Source organism: Panthera leo, chromosome C1 (assembly GCF_018350215.1).
Source record: "Panthera leo isolate Ple1 chromosome C1, P.leo_Ple1_pat1.1, whole genome shotgun sequence".
NCBI lineage: Eukaryota > Metazoa > Chordata > Mammalia > Carnivora > Felidae > Panthera > Panthera leo.
This window is the reverse complement of record NC_056686.1, coordinates 192281270-192304604: the sequence shown is the minus strand read 5'-3', so window position 1 is coordinate 192304604 and position 23335 is coordinate 192281270. Positions and strand designations below refer to the sequence as shown.

Sequence of the window (23335 nt, the reverse complement as noted above, 5' to 3'; positions counted from 1 at the left end):
CCTTAAGGTAAATTTACCATGAAGGTAATCTAATTGGAAACCTGATTTGGAAGATTTTAATTCAAGTGTGTCAGATTGAAGTATGTTATTTAAAAGTGAATGGGACACTCACCAGCAGCCAAGACCAAATTTTCAATTTTTGCTTGTTCCTGCATTGAAAGCCAAATAGTGGTGGCACAGGGAAAATTTGAATTTAGGTTAGTTGTGATGATTCCCTTTTCTGTTGAAAAATAATGTACCTAACGAGGGGAATAAGTGAATCATCCCTGCTTTCTCTAGAGGGGCTCTGTAACTGTGGAGCAGAAACTCGCGGGGTTGGGTAGGAGAGACCAGAAACACTGAGCCGGTAAGGAAGCCGCACTAGGTGATGTGCATGTATCTGCAGGTGTGAATGACCTTGTGTGAAGTCAGTCAGCTACTTTTGCAAGATGGTTTTGAAATAGGGGGCCACTGGCTTTACCATAGGTTGTAGAAATTACTGACATTTTAGTGTCTTATTAGTGCATGCGTTATATTTCAACATTCAGTCACTCAACGATAACTTATTGATGCTGATTCTGGGAACATTCTGGAATCATGATACACTTCTGTGGCTTTGGATTGCTGATAGGGTCAACAAATCTGTTGTGTTATTAGAATCAAGGAGAATAGCTGAGCCTAGTTCTCAAGGTAGAGACTGGAATTGCTGAGTTGGAAAACTTTCTAGTAAAAGGGGGAAGAAAAGTCTCAAGGGTTACACAGGGATTGTCACCTAGTTGACCCCTAGTCCACCTTTCTCTCATAAGTTTGCTTCCTGACGGAGGGTGCACTGCCCGCGTTCTGGACTTCATTAGCTGTGTTTCTAGCACTCAGAGGAAGGAGAAACACAGGTACAGGTAGCATGCAGCAGGTCCATCACATCTAGCAGTTGGAGAAATGAAAATGGGAAGAAGACAAAAAAGGGTGAGTAGAAGAGGCAGGGAGAAGGAAACTAAGTAGAAAAGAACAGGGGAAGGATTACCGAACGGTCAGGGACAGAACTTTTTGGCAGCTGCTTTACTTAGGTTCTGTGTTTTAAGATGTCTCCCTGTGCTGTCTAAATGTCCTCACTGTTTGGCCTGGTTGGAGAACAGGTTGAGGATGGGTGGTAATAGGGAATCCAGGAGGCAAGAGAAATGTAATCTGAAACTCATTTGCCCTGCTTAGCTCTTACCTTCGTGCTTTGGTTGGGAGGTCTAATAAGGCACGGCGGCGGGGCGGGGGGGGGGCGGTTCTAATTTGGGGTGGAGAGAAGTCAATCCTAATTTGTGCAGTATGGTCCATTCCAAAGTAGCAATTTTTATTTCCTTTCAGTGCCCCTTCAATCGGAAAATGCTACGTTCAGTTGCTTTGTGGTACACATGGTTTACCAGCTTGCTTTTCATTTTCCCTAATTCCAATATGCAATACTGGTTTCCTACCCCAGGTAGGAATACTTCATCTCCTGTAGGGGGCAGAGTCTCAAAAGAAAAAGGCTAAAACTCGTTAAGCAAACCTCTGAATGTTTTTTAAATTTCTTGGGAGGCTGTTCATTATATTAAAGATTATTATATCAGATGGAACTTTAAAAATTGATCTGTTTCTCACAAACACAATTAATCTAAACCAGCCGTCTATTCATTTAGTACTTGTGTCCCCTAATGTTTCATCCTTGTAAAGATATGCATTCGGTGAAAAAGCTGGTTGCATAGTATGTTTATCTTCTAAAATGGCAAAATGTCCATTAAGTTGTTTTTAGTTGAACTTGGCATTATCTATTATTTTAAGGAGAAGCTAATTCAGAATATTGCATGGTTCTAATGACTCTCTTTAGAATATAAGTTTTTATGTCCACTTAGTCCCTACCCCCTTAAATATTTTTTTGAGGATTTATTTATTATTCCCCGTTAAATACTTTTGATGAAAAAACTTTAGAAGTGGACAGTTGCACGGAGTAGCTCTTTATTGTGATGTCATTCGGTTGCAATCCAGCCGAGCTACAAATGTTGGCTTTAAATCTACAGATTAGTGCAGTTGGCCTCATTTCATTAAATTCTTTCTGTAGGTGAAGAATTTTTGATATCCTTTTTGGAAACTTAAAGAGCCCCTGCAGAGAAAATGGACCATGACCATCCCCAAATGCCTGAGGTTATGGTTTTGAAAATACATGCTTATGCGTATAACTTTGTATCTCTTAACATGTGCTTGAACTTTTTATAGTTGTATTTGATTATGTGTGGTTTGTTCCATGGCTTCCTCTCAGCTCCACGGCTGCCTCATTCTAGGAAGCCCCAGTCACGGTGGTCGTCTTGTTGTTCTGGAACCTACCTTGGTCATTCTTGCCTTCAGGGCCTTTGCACTTGCATCTTTTCTTCCCAAAAACATGCCTTTGAAAATGAAGCTCTTTCATTCATCCTACCACTTACCGTGTGCCGAGTTTCTTCCCATGTGCCAAAAACTCAGGTGCACGTGGAGGAGTCTTTGCTCTAAGAAAGCAGCTGTGCTCCTTGCCCTCGTGGAACTTGCAGTCCGCCAGGGGAGGCGGACGTTAATCCGAGAATTACATCATGAAGGGCACACGGCAGCTGTGACGAGAGCTAGAGAAGTGAGGCCCACACACTGGATCAGAGAATGGCCAGGGGTGGTCTCAAGTAGAACTACATGAAATTGCAGCTCTCCAGTCATTTTTGACCCACAAAAGGAGTTTGATAGGGTTGAACTTAATACTTGACCCTGAAGTCCCAGAAGGTTCCTGAGCAGAGGAGCATACGGTGAAAGTGGGATTTCAGAACATTTCATTTGGTGCTGCTTCAGTACAACTTTTCAGAAACACCTCTGTGGAAGACAATGAGGTGCGATTCTTCAGCGAAGAATCTGGTTGGGATTCGAAGTTTGGTTTGGCAATGAGGCGTCTGTGGTATTAAAATATTAATGCTAAAACAAATGATTATGCGGCTTATTAAAATATTTATGAAGTATGTAGCTATAAGTGGTTCTAAATTAGGTTGTTCACAAAATGCTGTATAAATCCGATCATAAGGCAGCAGTCCTGTTTTCTTCAGGAATTAGACATGGGCACATACCTGTTTCCCCTCAGAAGATATGTGGACTACATACAGCTATTTTTCCTGTAATTTCCCAGCAGTCAGGAAACCTACCAACTGAGCACTGTAAGAAAAGGGCCCAGGGCCTTGTGTTAGGTGCCGCTGCCACTAAACCCTTCCTTCTGTCCCTGCTTTATAATCTGGGAGTGAAATCAGATGGCCACCATGGGACAGTGTTCCTGATTCTGAACTGAAGCTGAAAAACGTTAACAGAAGACACAGCAAGAAAAACAGTGAGCCGAGGGGATCCCCTCCACCCTTTCCACACAGTCAGTTTTATGGTTTTACTCCTTCGGCTGCTGTTTAACCTCTTGGGACTGCTGTTGGTAATTACATCTCTCTGGCATTAAGAGCTTTTGCTTTCCTTTTTTTACCCCCAGCCCTTGGGAGGAGTAAGCCCAAGGGGGGGGGGAAAGTTTTGCTGTGAATTCTTCAGCCATTTAGTGCAAATTCCTGTAATTACCGGCATTGTGTCCTCTCTGAATGGCACATAATACAGCAGAAGCCATTCCTAATTGAGACCTTACAGGAGGTACAAATCCTCTCTTTGTTCAGCCTGACAAATTAGTGCCAGAAAGTGGCAGGGTCCGAGTGGGAATCAAAGGCAAGAAACACAAAGATGGAACTTAAGGCTACAGTAATAACCCTCTCTTGTCCTGAAGGGAAAAAAGGAATGACCAAGGAAAAGATGAAGTTTTTTTTTGTTTTTTTTGTTTTTTTTTTTTTGTTATAAATTCCCTTGACATGACAGCACCTCGGGGCTGCTCTATTTATTTAGCAAAAGTGATTAAATAGTAATACAACAGGGCCGCCCATTGTTTCCCTGGGTGCCCCTACCTCACAGACCCCTGCTGCCTCGGCTAATTGATTGACAATGAACCTCTGATAAAGAAGTATGTTGTTAGGACCTAGGTGGGGGGAGCACTTTTTCTCTCTCTTTGTGTGTCTGAGCGAGTGTGTGTGTGTGTGTGTGTGTGTGTGTGTGAGATTTCATTTTTGTTTGAATTGCACTCTAGTTTTTCTTTGCCCCCACCCCTTTTCGCCCCTTCTGGCCCCTTCTCTCCCCTTGCCTTTTTTCTCCAGAGCTTTTCGGTGGCTGCTCCCAGAGGATACAAACAGGTAGAGAGGAATGAGAATTGTAGTGCAGGCTTTTGACAAGTTTATCTTTGGAGCAAACTTCCTCCTCTCCCCCTGCTCCGTTTAAGACAGAACAGCAGTGTGAGAAGAGTGAAAAGGAGAAAGGGGCTGATTATTAGTACTTCAGGGTCACAGAAGTTTTTTCTTGTTGTTATTTTCTCATTTGTGAGGATGGATGTCTGAAACTAGTCTTTGAACTAAGATTTTTCTCTTAAATTCCTTACTCAACTTTGAAAAAAATTTACCCACTAATAACATTTACATGTTGGGGTGAGGGCGGCTGTGGAGTAAGAAATAACCATTTGAATGATTTCGTCTCTCCCCAGTTCCTGAGAAGCCGGGATTGGTTATTTGAGGGTGGAATCTGGCTGCTGGGGGCGTAACTCCGTCCCCCCAGGACGCTGGAAGCAGTGGGAAGAGGACTAAAGGCCTCTAGGCAGATAATTAATAGCCCCTGGTTATATATGCTCAACTAGCTGAGCAGAAGCTAAATCCCTAATTTAACTCCGTTACAGCTGCAAAAACAAATCATTTCAAGCCCCTATGAAAGCAAAATATATTAAACAAACAGTATCGACCTTGTTAATACCACAAGGCATTTCGTCTGATAAATGAGGGCGTCTTTCTGGCAAAGGCCTATTTTATGACATCGTTTAGACATAAAGTATACCTTTACCCTGGTAATACAAGCATCCCTGATAGAAAGTATGGAGTGGTTAATTATTCATTAAATAGCTGCCAGTCTGGAAGTAAGCAACATTTCTGAGTTGGGGTAGTTACTTACTGGCCTTAGCATAAATCATGCAGAATAGCAATTCTTAAGAAAAAGAGAAATTGAATTTGGGAGTTGATTATGCATGTGAGTCTAGGTAAAGAAAGATATGTGGGTTTTTAACAAGGGAAGTTGTATATTATGCTCTTGAAGGGGAAAAAAACTTTTAGCATAGCCAAAATCTGTTTTGATTCTCATGTGAAAAATTAGGGGATCCTCTAGTAGCCAAAGTGCAAGATCTGCTAAGGAAAAGAGGGACAGAAATAAAAAGAATTGACTTTCCTTGATATCTCCAATTCCTATCTTTAGTACTGTTTTCAAATTTGTGTCCCACTTGCTAGGAATGATGATAATAAGGTGAAGATTTATTTGAGTTAAGGAATAGGAAGGTAGCCAATTGGAGGAGAATAAGGCAATAAAGAAAAACTTAGATATTCCCCTCCAAACATATAAAGAGCTTGGATAAAAGAGAATTTTTTTTAGTTTGTTGTTGCCTTTTTATCTTGTGTTGTCTTCTTTTTAGTGTATTGAGTTGTTGTCTCCCAGAGGAGAAGTCTCATATGTGTGTGTCCTGAAGGGCTAAGTTTTATTTTTCTAACCTTTAATATGACCATGAAAGGGTTGCTGATAGGCAAATCTTTCAGTGGAGTTCTGGTGGTGGGTTCATTTCAACAAGCATTTATTAAACCCCTCTTGCGCGCCACATACATGCTCTGCCAGGTACCTTGGGATATGCAAGTAGGAGTAATATGCAGGCTGTGCTTCTTAGTGATTTATAGAATCCCCTCCAAGAGGACATGGGGCTTATAGGGGGTGAACAGGAGAATGGGACTGGGAGGTAAGGGGCTAGGCTGTCATGGCCACTGGCTTGGAGTTCGACACACTCCCTTTCTGGCTATGTTAGAGAATCCCTGTTGTAGAGAATTTGAAAACTAAAGAGTTGAAGTAGCGTCTCTTCCCACTTCCCCATTTTATTTTATTTTTTAAAGTGTATTTTGAGAGAGAGAGAGTGAGTGCATGTTCATATGGGGGAAGGGCAGAGAGAGAGAGAGAGAGAGAGAGAGAGAGAGAGAGAATCCCAAGCAGGCTTCACGCTGGTAGCGTGGAGCCCAGTGTGGGCTAAGTCACCCAGATGCCCCTCACTTTCCCATTTTAAAATTCATCCTTAGATTTCCTATAGAATTAAACTCCAGGAAGTCTCCTTGGCTTTTACTACCCATCTATCAAAGATAAAACTTGAATTTTGGGGGGTGCCTTGGTGGCTCAGTCAGTTGAGCCTCCGACTCTTGATTTCTGCTCAGGTCATGATCTCATGGTTCGTGGGATCGAGCCCGGTATCTGGCTCTGTGCTGACTGCAGGGAGACTGCTTAGGATTCTCTCTCTCCCACTCTCTCTCTCTGCCCCGCCCCCACCCACTCATGTGAGCTCTCTCTTTCTGTCTCTCAAAATAATTAAATAAATTTTAAAAAAACTTGAATTCTTGTTATGGGTTCATTGTGTAGTAGGTGCTATGGGAGATGTAAGAGAAGCAAAGATATGGTCTGGACCCTCACGACTCATCCCCTGGTTGAGGATGCACAAAGGAAAATGAGGAATTACTGGACAGCCAGGTCAGGTCCATGCCCAAGCATTTGGGCTTTTTTTCTTTTTTTCCTGGGACAGTGCCCATAGGCATTCTGAATGGTCAGGTTTGACATACACAACACAACCTCTGACACAACTAGGCTGTCCCGAACCCAGGTAATAGAATGGTTTACCTTTATACCAAGAAGGTTGGGAAAGCACCAAAATCTGCATGTGGTGTGTGCCCAGGCTGGCTTCGAGGAGTTCAGGCTGTGAGACCTAGAGTTAGGAGGTTGTCTAAAACGAAAAAACACACCAACAGGCCCTATGGTGGTTTCCATGTGAGCTAAGTGTGTTTGTGACAGGATCAAGTGTGCTTTCCTTATTGAGGAGCAGAAAATCATGGAATTGTTGAAGGCGCAAGCACAGAGTCAGAAAGCTAAATAAAAAAGTGAAGATTTTTTGAGTAGTAAAAAAATCAAAAGACTTGTTCTGTTAAAAAAAAGAGGGGCGCCTGAGTGGCTCAGTCTGTTAAGCATCCGACTCTTGGTTTCAGCTCAGGTCATGATCTCACAGTTTCATGAGTTTGAGCCCCATGTGGTGGCAGCACGGAGCCTGCTTGGGATTCTCTCTCTGCCCTTCCCCCACTCGCACTGTCTCTGTCTCTCTCAAAATAAATAAATAAACGTTTAAAAAAAAGAAAGGAAAAAAGAAAAGCATTTGGCAAAATCCTCAACATGGAAAAACATGGGTTTTTCACAGATTATAGTTATGCCATTTTGTGAATGATTGGCAGCTTTACACAAGGATTGTTGACAAATGGATCCCTTTCAGCCTACCATGTTGTTGGTAAGGTACATGATAATAATGAGAATGAGCATCATTTAGTAATTAGGATCAACAACTCTGGAATCAGAGTGGGTTTCCAGATTTGCTACTTACTATGTGACCCTACATAATTACTTAACCTTTCTGCATCTCCATTTTTTAATCTCAGATGTGAGAAAATAATCACGTCTACCTCGTAAGTTTGTAGTAGGAATAAAATGAGGTAAAAGGGCTTGGAAAAGTGCCTGGCATATAGTAAGTGCTATATAAGGATTAGCTCCTTTTATTATTTGTCTACATAGGACAGTAATTATCTGGATAAAGATATCAGGCATACTTATCAAATTTGGAACTCTCATAAAACTATATTGGACAACTAGAGGGTATTATGCTAAGTGAAATTAGAGAAAGACAAAGATCATATGACTTCACTCATATGAGGACTTTAAGATATAAAACAGATGAACATAGGGGAGAGAAGCAAAAATAATATAAAACCAGGGAGGGGGACAAAAACATAAGAGACTCTTAAATATGGAGAACAAACAGAGGGTTACTGGAGGGGTTGTGGGAGGGAAGATGGGCCAAATGAGTAAGGGGCATTAAGGAAAATCTACTCCTGAAATCATTGTTGCACTATATGCTAACCTGGATGTAAATTAAAAAAATAAAAAAAATAATAATAAATTAAAAAACTATGTTGGACAACTAATATGTTGAATGACAGAATCCAGATTCTGAAACACAAGCTAGAGAAATGGACCAAACAAGTGATATGGGGCACCTGGGTGGCTCAATCGGTTTAGCATTTGACTCTTTATTTCAGCTCAGGTCATTATCCCAGGGTCGTGGGATTGAGCCCCATGTCCAGCTCTGTGCTGAGCATGGAGCCTACTTGGAATTCTCTCTCTCGCTCTCTCTCTCTCTCTCTCTCTCTCTCTCTCGCTCTGCCTCTCTCCCCCACTCGAACACTCTTTCTCTCTAAAATAGAAAGAAAGATGTGATTTTCGTAGGGATAAATAGGTAGTCCCATGCTTATATTCAGAAAATTAACTACAAAGATAGATCTGATGGCCATGGGTGAAAATCAGCACAGTGTCAAGAGCCCTGACAAATAAGACTGAAAGAACTGGAATTGTGACCTCCAGGCAAGTCACTTAACTTGTCTGAGCTAGTTTTCTCATCTGCAAGATGAAGAGATTTATTAATTCAGCCCTTCTGCAAATGTTTATGGAAGCCCTACTATGTTCTAAGCATTATGTTTGATGAACAGAGTAATCCCATTATTTGCTCTCACAGAAATTCAAAACTGGAAGCCAGACAAATGAGTAATTATAGCATGCAGTTGAACTCAAAGGTCTTTGAATTTCCTTCCAACACTTCCATCTGTCTGGGATATTTTAGAGGGGATGGCCTTGCTCTATATGGTCCCTTTTATCTCTTATTCTGTGATTTTTTTTTTGGCTGTCTATAGAAGATTAGAGAAAATTATATTAATGTGGTCCCTCCATTTAAACTTCATTTAATAATAATACCTTTTTCCTTTGAGGAAGGTATTTTAAACCAGTAGAAATATCACTTGACTAAGAAGACAGGAGTTGGGAATCTTTTTCCTGACTCTGATGTTTATCATTGGATAAATTTGCCTTTTTATCCTTTTTTGCAGTCTAATTTTTTCTGTCTAGAAAATAATTTTAAATAAAAATAAATGTGCATTAAGAATCTGGATACACACTGAAGTAGTAATATGACTATGGAAGAAGAAGAATGGTATATAGTTTGAGTTTTGAACTATTTCACATTCTAAAATTCAGAGAGATTTGATCACTTTATATAAGTAGGCTGTTTGATTTTATAGGATATAAATTTGCTTTTTGATTTATTCCTGGTATCTCATCATAGAAGTCACATGTTGGTCTTTGATATGTTTCAGAAGAATAAAATCATTTTGAATTTCAGAAGATATGGATCTTTTGATAGACCTTCCTGAACTTCATAGACCATAGCTGTGCTATCTTTTTTTTTTTTTTTTTAAAAAGCTGTTCATTTCTCCCAGTCTTTGTTGCTATACTTTGGTCTGGAAAGTTCTTGTCCCTTTTTGTAGCTTCCTTTATGGTTAACATTGTTCTCATCATGTGTTCATTTCCAGCTAAACTTCTAAAGTAAGTGTTAATGTACTGTTGGACTCTACATTGAGTTAATAGTTTCTATTTACTGACATTTCATTGGGAGAGAAATTGGCCTAGGTGTGGTTTTAGGATAGACTGGGGGTATCCTACCTAGGGGTAGGTCAATATTCTCCTTAATTTCTAGCTAAGTTCCTTGAAAAAGTAAGCTTTCCATGGCCTCTTCTAAAATAAGAGCTATTTGAGAGGTTTTCTAAAATTCATTGTACTGCCTAAAAGCAAAGGCATACTTAAGTAAAATGAGTATATTCATCCCTAGATAAGGAAATCTAGTAACTGAGTAATACCAATTTATTTCTTACAATATTGTTTTCATCCAATCATTCATTCATTCAACAAACATGGGCCATATAAAGTTCCAGAAAAAGGTGTGGGGGCAAACTAAAAGTTAATTTTAGCAGTAGAAAATGTGATTGTATGCAAGTTTTATTTTGTTTTTTAATTGAATATAGTTGACATACAATGTTATATTCATTTCAGGTATACAGCATATTGCTTATGCAAGTCTTTATACCTTGAAATACATTAACGCAGAAAGTGTTTTAATTAAATCACATTAATAAGAAAGAGCATAAGACTCCTTTGCATGTTTCAGATGCAAAATGGAGCAGGCCTGCAAAGCAGTGAGCCCCAAGATCAGGGGTGACAAGGCAGTGTTCTGGGTACAGTTTTGTATTATGCTTTGTTGAAGACTTCTGGGTGTGAAAGATCCTTTATTCCCTTAAAGACTGCTTTACAAGCCTTCCTTGACTACCCTACCCCTGCCCTATTCTAATCCCCCAGGTAGAATTGAGCATTCTTCCTCCATAACCCTCACCCCCTCCACTCTCCTGGACTCCTGTCAGGGCCTATGATGTGTGTCTGACTTTTTCAAAGGCAGGACCTCAGCCTTCTCAGAGTGACCAGAGCACCATTTGCACCGCAATCACAAGAGTAATGAGGGGGGACAAGGCTGGACACTTCCCTAGACCTGTTGAAGTCAGGATCTCTGAGATCAGGTCTGGAGATTTTAACAAACTTTCCAGTTGATTTACATACATACAAAGTTTGAGAAACCACTGGCATAACCCATTATGTTCTTAGTGAATGAATCAAGCCATACGATAGTTTTCTCTAGGCTATGTAAGCACATTTCTTTTAACTGTTTTTTCTATGTACGTCCAACACTTTAACCACTGAGGTGTCAATCTGCTGATAATCTCCAGGTTTGCATGTCTTCCTTACATTCTGGAAACTACCATGGTGTTCTAATAGGGTTCTACCTAGTGGTGAATAAGAATGAAGAAAGAGATTAGTTCAAGTCCTTACTCATATTCTGGCTTCCTTTTTAATACATCCTAATGTTTTGCCTAGTTTCTATTTTATACTTCATAAGTATATTTAGTATTTGAATTTTAAGGTAGCCTTTACCTCCCTCATTTCTTTGCTACCAGCAGGCTCACCTTTCACCGAGACAACTACAGTGGCCTCCCAACCAGTCTTCCTGCTTCCATCCTAACCTTTCCCAATCTTGTCTTAACCATAGTGAATGTGATCATATTAAAATGCAGATTGACCCTGGTAGACCTCTCTTTACAGGCCTTCGGTGGCTTCCCACTTCTTTTGGCTTGAAGACCAGGATCCTTATGATGACCGTGCATAATTCGACTCCCGCCCACCTCTTTACCTTCAACTCTTCTTGTCACTTCCTCCCACACACCAAGTCTCAGCCACACTGACTTTACTCTGTTCCTCAAATGTACCGCTTCCTTCCCACCTGCCTCAGAGCCTTCACACTTGCAGTCGCCTCTCTCTGGAACATTACCACCATCTCCACTACCCTAAACTCTTTCTTTCTTTCTTTTTTTTTACCCCCAACTCTTTCTTGAGGTCACTACTTCAGCATTACTTTCTCAAGGACACCTTCTCCAACCAACCCCTCAGACTGACTTAAGACCTATTTAGTTCCCTCCTCTGTAATGCTGGTTTAGTACCTCTTACTCTAGTACTTGCTGTAATTGAGATTATACTGTCATCTGTGTAATTGTTTATTTAATACTTGTCTCCTCCTGTCTTCTCCACATTACAGTATTACTGCAAATGCCATAATGGTGAGGGCTGTGTTGTCTCGTTCATTGCTGTCTCCCTAGCTCTGCATCTGGTGCACAGTACGTATGTGCACTCAATTGTTCTGATCGTCCCCTGTTTTGAGCCCTCCCTCCCCACTTCCACCATATTCTCTAGGAATCCTAGATTGGAGTCATCAGCAGATACATTTAACATGTTCTCTACTCAGTCATCTAGGTTGTTTAACCATATTAAGAAATGATGGGCCTGAAACTTACCCTTTTGGAAAACCAGTTATGGTCTTGAAGGTTTCCAGGGACTTAAGAAAATCTTTCTTGACTATGTAACTTTTTAGAGCCTTTATTATTCTGATAAGAGGTATAAGTATACGTTTCCAAACTTAGTTGACCTTCTCCTTGCAGGACTAGGATTCCTCAAACACGGGGTGCACACCCCTTCTCTGGGCACCACACCATTAGTTTCTCTCATAGGCATATGTTCTGTTTCAGCTCCAGCTGCTGTGCTGCGGTTCAGTTCTGGCACTGACTGCCTACGGTTGGCACAAACCCCATGAGTTAAGGGCTTAATCCTTCACAAGACTGCTGCAGCTCAGATGCCAGCCATGAACTCAGGGTGTCCCCAGGCCACCTACACTCTCACTGGCTAGCTACAAATTTGGGGGTTCCCACAACCCTCTCAGATTAATAATTTGCTGGAAAAACTCACAATTTAGGACAGCACTGTCCTCATAATTACAGTTTTATTAGAAAGGATACAAATCAGGAACAGCCAAATGAAGACACTCAGAAGGGAAGGTCTGGGAAGGTTCCAAATGCAGAGTCTCTATGTTCTCTGCCCTTAGAATTGGGGCATGTCACCTTCCCAGCACACCAGTATATTCTTCAACCAGGAGGTTCCACAGTTTCAGTGTCCAGAGTTTTTATTGGGGTTTCATTACATAGGCATGCTTGATTGCATCATTGACCTTGTGATTGAACTCAATCTCCAGCCCGTATTCCTTCCCCAGAGGTCAGGCTGGCTCAAAAGACCAAACCCTCTAATCATGTGGTTGGTCCTGGTGACCACCTTCCATCTGAAGCTGTTTCGTGGCCCACCATGAGTCACCTCATTAGCATAAAGTCAGTTGTGATCCAAGGGGCTCAGGAATCATAAAGACACTTGTATTACTCAGGAAATTCCAAGTGTTTTAGAAGCTCCCTGCTCGGAACGAGGGAGAAAAGAGGAGACAATTGTCTACCATACAACAGTGCAGACAGCAAAAATGGAATCTGGTGAAAGGAGGATAAATGATATACGTGGCTGCCCCTCAGAGGATGAGGAGGCCTCAGTCTCCTCACCTCGTTCTGTCATTTCCAGTCTGCTGCTAGTGTGTTCCTTCCAGCACTGACTGCACTCACCTGGGGAGGGGAGATTTCTAGTGGTGTCTTCTGGGTCTTCCTGGGACCAAGAGGTTTCAGAAGCAGCCAGGCAACTGGCTGGCTCTGGTCTGCCCAGCCTGGTTAGAGCCCTCCCAGGGCCTCAGCTCGGGGTGGTGGGTTGATGTGCACATTCAGTGATTTTGCGATCCCACTCTCTGACCCAGATACCATTCTCAAGTCTTGGCTTAACATTGAGAGTGTTTCTTTTTTAATGGATATCATAAAAGTGACCAGCAAAATTAACTTCATTTATTGACTTTAGCTAATTTAGTGCGTGCTATATACGACTTCTAGAAGGGAACTAGGATTCTAAAACCAAAGATGTGCAGGCTTGTGTCAGTTTCCAAAAGATTGAAAACACATTCGTTTATTTCCCCCCAGCTTTGTTGAGATAAAATTGACAAATAACATTGTGTAAGTTTATGGTCTACATTGTGATGATTTGATATACATATATATTGTGAAATAGTTGCCACATTAAGGTTGGTAAAGACATCCATTACCTCACACAGTTAACATTTTTTGTTGTTGTGAGAACATTTAAGATCTATTCTTATCAATTGTCAAGTGTTCAAGTACAGTATTCTTAACTATAGCCACCATGTTGTACATTAGATCCCCAGAATTTATTCATCCCCCCAGCTTTATTAAGATATAATTGGCATATAACATTATGTACATTTTTTAAAATGTATTTATTTTTTAATTTACATCCAAGTTAGCATATAGTGCAACAATGATTTCAGGAGTAGATTCCTTAATGCCCCTTACCCATTTAGCCCATCCCCCGCCCCCACAACCCCTCCAGCAACCCTTTGTTTGTTCTCTGTATTTAAAAGTCTCATGTTTTGTCCCTCTCCCTGTTTTTATATTATTTTTTCTTCTGTTTTTTATCTTAAATTCCTCATATGATATTTGTTTTTCTCTTACTGACTAATTTCACTTAGCATAATACCCTCTAGTTCCATCCACGTAGTTGCGAATGACAAGATTTTATTCTTTTTGATTGTCGAGTGATACTCCATTGTGTATATATACCACATCTTCTTTATCCATTCATCTGTTGATGGACATTTGAGCTCTTTCCATACTTTGGTTATTGTTGATAGCGCTGCTATAAACATTGGGGTGCGTGTGCCCCTTCGAAACAGCACACCTGTATCCCTTGGATAAATACCTAGTAGTGAAATTGCTGGGTTGTAGGGTAGTTCTATTTTTAATTTTTTGAGGAACCTCCATACTGTTTTCTAGAGTGGCTGCACCAGTTTGCATTCCCACCAGCAGTGCAAAAGAGATCCTCTTTCTCCGCATCCTTGTCAACATCTGTTGTTGCCTGAGTTGTCACTGTTAGCCATTCTGACAGGTGTGAGGTGGTATCTCATTGTGGTTTTGATTTGTATTTCCCTGATGATGAGTGATGTTGAGCATCTTTTCATGTGTTGGTTGGCCATCTGGATGTCTTCTTTGGAGAAGTATCCATTCATGTCTTTTGCCCATTTCTTCACTGGATTATTTGCTTTTTGGGTGTTGAGTTTGATAAGTTCTTTCTAGATTTTGGATACTAACCCTTTATCTGATATGTCATGTGCAAATATCTTCTCCCATTCCATCAGTTCCTTTTTAGTTTTGCTGATTGTTTCCTTCACTGAGCAGAAGCTTTTTATTTTGATGAGGTCCCAATAGTTCATTTTTATTAACATTATGTAAATTTAAGTTGTACAGTGTGGTGATTTGATATACATATGTATTACAAAATGATTACCACAGTAAGGCTAGTTAACATATCCATCACCTCACAAAGTTACCTTTTGTGTATGTGTGTGTGTGGTGAGAATTTTTTTGAATGTTTATTCATTTTTGAGAGGGAGAAGGAATGAACATGTGCACAAGCAGGAGAGGAGGAGAGAGCCGGGCACTGAGGACCTCAAGTGGGCTCTGCGCTGACAGCAGAGAACTCATTGAGGCACGCTCATTGAGGATTGAGGGGCTCAAACTCAGGAACCCTAAGATCAAGACCTGAGCTGAAGTTGGATGCTTAACTGACTGAGCCACCCAGGCGCCTGCATCGTGAGAAGTTTTAAGATCTACTCTCTTAGAAACTTTCAGGTATACAATAAAATACTTAACTGTAGTCACCATGCTGAAAATCACATTCTGACCTAGTACATATCAATATACCAAGGGTTATATCTTGTTCATTTTTTCAGCAAAGTAAACCATGTGGGGCTGAACCGAAAGCCTTACTGAAAATCATTTCCCCTTCAAATCATCAAGCCTGTACCTCTGACACAGAGGATAGACTTAGTTTGAAAGTATTGGTTTCTTTCTCTGTCTTCATCAATAAAGATATTCTTCTTAGCCCCTAGGCTTTTAGAGACCAGACAAAATAATAGATACCTGTGATTTGGTGGCTGGGAAGCATCTAGACTTGGTGGGATAAGTAACATATTAGGAGCAGAAGAGCTGGATTTTCTGTTTGTAGCCCTGCCACTGATTTATCTATCATCCAGCCTCGGGTCAGCCCTTTTAATCTGGCCGGTCAGCATCGGTCAGCATCTTCGACACTCTAACCTGAGGGCAAATTAAACTGCCTTGACTGTGTACAATCCAAATGTTACAAAATATCAGCTGAACCAAAAGTGCCAAATTTTAATTCAGTAATATTGTACATCACTGCATTTCCCCCCCCAGAAAATATGGAAGAGGTGCTTGGATGAACAGAAGTCTTACTGTGGCCTAATAATGGATGGGAAACCTTTAGGAAAATGATGTTTCTCATCCATCATTAAGGTGAAGAATTTTAGGGGCACCTGGGTGGCTCAGTCAGTTAAGCCTCCGACTTCGAGTCAGGTCATGATCTTATAGTTTGTGGGTTCCAGCCCCACGTCTGGCTCTGTGCTGACAGAGCCTGGAGCTTCTTCGGACTCTGTGTCCCCCCTTCTGTCTGCCCCTCCCCTGCTTGTGCTCTCTCAAAAAAATAAATAAATGTTAAAAAAAATTTTTTTTTTTAAAGATGAAGAATTTTAACTGATGAAAGGTGGCTGGTGCCTGGCAACCCTCTGAGCCCAGCTTTCCTGGATGATCCTCGTCTCAGTGACCTTCACCCACGGCCCTGTGTGCTTGGGTTGCCTGATCACCTTCCTTTTTCCTTCCCACTCCCATTAGAAGATGTTGTGTGTCTGAGCCAGCATCCTAATAGGGGCCTTAAACTGGACTTATTCACACGGTCACAGTTGGAGTCCCAGAGGCCGTGCCCTCTTGCCATAGCAGACAGGAAGACCGCACCCTGCCGGCCAGGCTGAGCCTGGCAGAGTTCTTCTAAATTCACCAGACACCTCGTCTCTCCATCTGTGATGAGGGCTGGACAAGCAATGGGGAGACAAGCTGGGAATATCTCTCTAGGAAGTCCCTTTCAAATGGCAACATGAGGACCAAGGAACAGGAGTTTCTCACTCATACATGTCTCTTTGTGTCTTGCCTGGTAGCTCTGAGTATCCTGATACAAGCAGCCTGCCTTCAAAAACTAAAGATAGAGTTAAAAGTTTAGCTTTGGAGGGGATCACAAACCTGTACTTTTAGAGAGACAGAAAAGCCTGGAAAGAAGGCCAAAAATGGCATAGGGAAAAGAGTCAAAGAAGAAAGTACACTGAGGCAGTTCCCTAAGTCTTCTAGAACATAAAGAATTTGGTTTGGGGTGACAATGAAGAAATTCAAGCATGGGTTTAAGGGAAGCTGATGAAAGTGATCTCTCTTTCACTTTGAGGCTGTTCCCAGTACTACTTGGATCCACTCTCATGACTTTAATTTTATCAAATTGTTGTCATTACTAAAATAGCTCAAGTAAAAATTACTCTAAGAGATGCTGTCAAGGTTTTCTCGGAGGCTTTAGCAAAGAAGAGGAAAGGTGATGTTGTAAAGGTACTGTAAAGTTCAAAGAGATGAGACTCTCGAGAAATAGAAGGAAAGAGGAACAGGCATTCCAAATGGGGAGTGAGGTGGAAGAGGGGTCCGAGGGGCCCATGGTGGGACAGTGTTTGTGACAGAAGCAACGGCTGAGGCTGATGTGCACAGAAACTTCTATATACAAGCTGGAAGGAAACCTAAGTCCCAGAAAAAGACTAAAGGAAGACAGGTTGCTTTTCAGGGAAATAAAAAAGATAATCTGAACTTCCAAGCCAGTAAGAGGCTATTGACCTTTCAAAGCCATCGAAATAGAGGTATAACTACTGTGCTGTCCAAAACCAAGGCCTACCAACTATGTCTTCTTTTCCTCACTCGGCTTTTCCTCACTTCTTGATAAAGTAGTGTCTCACAAAAAGAGAGTTAGTGGTGGCTTAATATAATGTTAAAGATCAGGGAAAATCACTGCAGAAAGAACATTATTGGGGTACACAGTGGACTCTCTTAGGAAAGAGGGTTCATCCAGTACAGTGCTGGGACCAGGGTAGGAGGAGTGAGGCAGTTTCTTTGGGCATACGACTCAAGAGGATGCCCTTCCTTCAAAAAAAAAAAAAACCTCAGTAATGGACATAAATAATATTTTAATGTAATATTATTTAAAAATCAAAATTAATGCCAAAATATCCATGATGAATAAAGTATAAAATTTTAGAGATAGGATTAGTATGACTGAATTTTCCTTTTTCCCCTTGGACTCTTACATGGCTCGGCACTGGTTCAGAGGAACATTGCAGTAAGACAGTTTATGTAATAAGATACCTTCCCCCAAATCTTTCATTGTGTAAGTTCCAGAGAGCCCAGCTCAGCATTTGGCTTGTTACAGGGGTGGTGAGGATGACCTCCCTTCCCTGTCTGGCATTGCAGGGGTGCAATGTGGGGGTCCTGGTACTCCCATGCTTAAGAGAGATCTGGTAGCGGGAGGTCGACTGTGACAGAGGAACATTATTCCCACCTCTGGCCGCTTTCATGTCTAAAATAATCACTTTAGCTCAGCCCTTTCCATCTCTGCAGTTTTTCAAGTAAGAATTATTGGTAGCAAGTATTTCACCAGAAGGATTGCTTCATGAAGAAAAGAGCCCCAAGCTTGGAGCCAATGTTACTGGCAGGTAGTTTAGTAGATGGTGGTACAGTGTGGACGAGGCCTCTCTTTGATGTTACCTCTCTACCCTAAACTAACCTAGCAGCATGAATCAGGTTTTTTTTTTTTTTTTTGTAGCTAAGAAAGTAGAGCTGGTAAGAGGGCTCTTTTCTTTCCCACAATAGTGTATCCATCACTTGCAGAGAAAAGTGATTAAGAAGGGTCAGTACTCGGATCTCTTATTTTGCCCTCTTATCTTAGTACTATCAGAGTTTCTTAATAGTGGCACTACTGACATTTGGGGCCAGATAACTCTTTGTTGTGGGGGCTGTCCTGTGCATCAAGAGATGTTTAACAACATCCCTGGCCTCTGTCCACTAGATGACAGTAGGTACCCCACTCACTCTTTTATGACAACCAGAAATGTCTCCAGATACATAAATGCCTCCTTTTGGAACAAAACTCTCCCCAGGTTGAGAACCACTGTACCGCCAAGAAATAAATCCTGTCAACTATATCATCTCTTCCACACTCAGCTTTTACTCACTTCTTTATATACTTCTTTATAAAGTGATAAATGTCTTCTGCTGAAATCCATGTTGGTAAGTAGAGCATGTTGGTTATTTCATGGCACCTAATGGTTTATAATGAGACCTTAGCATCTTAGTGGGTAGATCTAAGTAAAAATATTAGGTCATAGAAATAGAACTCTCAACCATCATTCAATATCAAATACATCAGATGCTCTCAGTTACAAGTAACAGAAAATCAAAATTAAACTGATTTGTACAGTAAAGGGGAATTTTTCTTAGTCAACTAAGCTTTAGGAATCAGTAGATTGGGTAGCTCAAATTTTTTGAACTGTCTTTTGGACTTAATGCCCCAAACAAACAGCCGTTTCTTCCTGAAACAACCTGTCCCTTCTGACTGATAGGTATTGTGGGCATACAGCATCATGGGCATCTTTGACAATCCCAATCCTTTCTACATTAGTCAGTTACCAAATGTTTGTAGTTTATCTCCATAGTATCTCCTCTTTCCCCTGCCTGCTCCCAAGATCACTGCCTACTTAAGCCCAGATGGTACAATAACTTATCTACTGGTTCTTTCCCCTTGTTTTTTTTTTTTTTTTTCCTTGTCAATTAATCTTTCCAAAGTTCAGGTTGCTGTTCAGCTTCAAACAACTCTAGCTGTTCCTGTATCTTACTGATCAGTAAGGATTCTTCCCTCTGAGCATTTAGGATTCTTATGTTACTGGCTTCAGTTTATGGTTCTAAGCTCTTTTTTCACCCCTCTAGTTACAGTAAGCCTCAGACATCTAGAATAATCAACATTTTCCAAACATGCCCCTGTTTTTCTGACTTGAGCTTTCCTCTTCCAAAATCTCTTTTCTTTTTCAAGGATCAGCTCACATGCTCCATGCCTACACAGCCTTCCCCAGTCTCCACAATTAGAGTGATTGCTTCCTCCGTTGCTTACCTCTTACTGTCTTCTGCTTTCCACCTTCCAGATTTGTAATCTTGTCCCCCTCACCCTTCATATTCAGGGTGATGCTAATGCTGTGAGGTCGTAGGCTAATTCATTGACAAAGTAAATTATGCTCTTTTGTATAGTAGATTTATATTTTCTGTGCTTGTCATATTGCCGTACACAAAGGCCATTTTAAAAAATACTTTCCTCAAGGAAATAGCTACATGGGAATACACACACACACACACACACACACACACACACACAATGCTATTAAGCTCTGCCTTCTTTACTAACTATACAACCATGGACAGAATTACTTTATCACTCTCTGCCTTAGTTTCTTCATCTGTAAAATGGGGATAATACCTACATTATAGAATTGATAAGGATTAAATAAATGTGTGTGTGTGTGTGTGTGTGTGTGTGTGTGTGTGTGTGTGTGTGTGTGTATAAATTGTTTATAACAGTGCCTGGCATATAGTAAGCACTATGTCAGTATTTGTTTATCCGTTTACCTATTTATTATTTCCACTTAAAATTGCATACAATTTTTTTGAAAGTCTTTGGGTAAAGAGCAGACAGGCACAGAAGTTAATGAGAAAATCTACTCATAGACTAGTAAGAAGAAAACAAGTATGAAAAAATACTAAATTTAGACTGACTTAAATATACTAGATATTGAAATAATAACACTTCATTATTCACTTTCTCTGGTCTTACTGTATTACTGGTGCTGAAGCACCTTATCATAAGCATCTTCCAAATCGTGTCTTTGGAAGTGAAAATCTGTGTCACAGATATTTTTAAGTCAATGTAGCTATTTAGTAGACAGAAAAGCAGTCAGAATCTCTAGAACAATGCACATATTTGCTTACTTGCTTTGGCAAAAATTAAGATTTATTGCCTTTCAAGATAAATTTTGACTAAATATTGACTTTAGGCTCTCAATCATTGTTTACCTGAAAGACCAATGAATCCTGACACTTCTAAACTCGAGTTGGAATCTACTTGGTATTTATTAATTTATTTCATATGATTTATAGTCTTAATAACAACATTCCAAGAAGATTATACAAACATTATACCATTTATCTACTGTAGACAGCTTTTATATTTTCTTTTCTTTTCTGTAAAAACTTTATTGTTTCCATTTGGTCCATAGCCGGGGAGAGGGCACCAGGGTGTTAAAAAAACTGCTTAGTGGCTATAGGGGGCAAATGCCCTGACACCTGGGGGATACAGAGGGAACCTTACAAGTCCACTGGGTTCCAGAAGCTCTTAGTCCTGCTGGAGGGTGAGCCTTTACAAGAGCTGCTAGTCCAGCCCAGCCTGTAGAAGTTAGTCAGGTGGTCGCCATCTTCTTGATGAGCTTCACCTCCTCATTTAGGAAGCGGCTCTCCAGGAAATCACAGAGATAGAGGTCTGTGCAGGCAGAATCCAGGTCATGCTGATCCCAAAGGGCCTGGTTCAGTTCTTCTCCAGGGCCATGGCGGCTTCCATGCATGCACGGCTTTCCCCCACTCATCTTGGGAGGACATCTGCATGTCCTGGAAGAAGGTGCAGCCTCTGCCCTGGTTTTGTATTTTCAAGAGACACTGGGCACCCTTATGCTTCCCCTACGCCACCTGGCAGAAGAAGTGGCCCATGCCCTCCAGAGCCATATCCTTGCAGTGAAAGTAGAAGCCCGGAGAAACGTAGGTGTAGAAAGCCTGCAGATGTAGGTTGACTGGGCAGTTGACAGCAACCTCCATTTTGGTGGGATAATTCTGATGAATCTAGGAGCTCAAGGTTGGCGGGCAGTGAGAGGCTAACCACAGAAACAGCGTTGGCTGGTCCCAGAGGCAGAGGACGGCTGAGAAAAGATGGTCCTGGAGGTTGTGACTGGGAAGGAGGTTGGGGGGTGGTTGGAGGTTGGAAGAAGGGGTAGTCCCCAGATCTGTTTCATACAAACACTGTTGAGGCAAGAGACAGATGCATGGGATTCCCCGGGGCACTATCTATATTTTCAGTCAGCAGTAATAACCTGGCATTTGATTTTTCGCTTCATTTCTTACTTAAATATAATACCTTTAGCACCATTAATACGACACACAAATGAACTTGTTTAAATATTCAGTACAAAAAACCCCATCAACCTCATCTTAGGGCTTGTCGTGTATAGTACTTTTCACTTTTAAACCAATTATTGTTCAGATTGGGCTTTTAAAAGATGTTTTTTTGGTTGCCTTGGTCCTGCAAGTTTAAGCAAGTAACACAGGATTATACTTCATCACTGGCCTCTGTCTTGGACAGTTGCTATCTGTGAATATCAGTCTCCTCTGTTTCTGTCTCTGGATATAAAGTGTACTCAATGCTTACGGTGTCCAGGCGCAGTGCTAATACTTGACAGGCATAACATTGGCCATCTTGTTGTATAAGAGGAAAATTCTTTAGTTAGGTGTATACATTTTGTACCAGAGGAGTTACTTCTGTTATATTCTTAAGGACATAGCTCTCCTAGCAACAGCTACAATCCACTCCACAAGTGCCAGCTTAAGTTATCCTAAATGTGCCTCGGTCACAATAGGAACAGTTTCCTTGCAAGTGTTACTTAATGCTTCCTCAATGTGGCAGTTCTTTGACTGTACAGACCAACTTTTGGAGTCCAAGTTTTGGCCAACAGCGAGTGACAACTTCTCTTGTATGATCTCTCAATGCTACAAAAGCCAAACATAAAATGAAGCCAACCAGAACAAATTCTTTCCTGATGAACAGAAATAAATTTCAGTATAGCTTTGGAAACAGTCAGTACATTTCAGGATCGTATTTGAGGACGTGTATTCCCTCCCAACCATGAAGTTTGCATTCCCTGGGAAGAGAACTTACTATCAAAGGACTTTAAGATTTCATGGAGAAAATAATTTTGAAGTATTGCTATCTCAAGCGAGCCCATAAATTAAACAAAGGGACTACCAGCAGCATGCCATACTATTTCCATTAGCAACTATAGGTGGTACACAGTTGATTTTTCTTGACTTCTTTGGTTCTTTTAGTTTTATTAGACATGCTTGTGGATACTGTTTTCCTTATGACAAACAAAATGCATACTCAGAGGCATTTGTTTTCATGTGCCTGATTCTCCATCCAAATATGTCACATTTTAATTGATTTTTATGACACAGTAGATGTCTCCTACCTTGTGGGTCACCACTTTGCCTCAAAGTCACAGAGCAACTCGGATGCTTGAGGTGGAAGGCGTTTGGGATCACTTATTTCTGAGTAGGTGTTTCTCATTGTTCCTACCCCTTTCCATCGCTATGACCTAGAATTCTGTAGCCTCATTCTACCTGTGTTCACTTGGGAACCCACATGTGGTCGGTTTCATTCACATCCCAGCTCCAGTCTCTCCTACGATGGAGGACAGAAGTCTGGGACCCAGGTTTGCTTGGCTTCTACCTCCTCAGATGGATCCCAAGCTACGCTGCAAAACCTGCTTCCACCCTGTGTCCGGAAATCCTTTGTTAACACGCTGTGCCCAGCTTTGTGCTAATTCCAGTCTCATTAAACAGAACTTGTGATTGTATACCCAGTGCGACACCTTCTTTTAAGAAGTACATGTTCAACAATTACATGACCAGTCAATGGTTATAGACTATAAAGTAGGAGAGCTAAGTTCTGTATGACCTTTTTCCCCTCTGATTCTTAGAAAATAGCAAGTCCTTGAAACTCCTCATTTCTGTTTTCCTTCATTTTGGGAAATCTGGTCTCTAGA

At 41.0% G+C, this 23335-nt stretch overlaps 1 protein-coding gene across 28 annotated transcripts in view; it reads left to right on the top strand.

Annotated features, from left to right (window-relative positions):
• Positions 1-23335, top strand: part of PLEKHM3 (pleckstrin homology domain containing M3) — a 196807-nt gene that overhangs the window by 46466 nt on the left and 127006 nt on the right. The window lies entirely within an intron of this gene.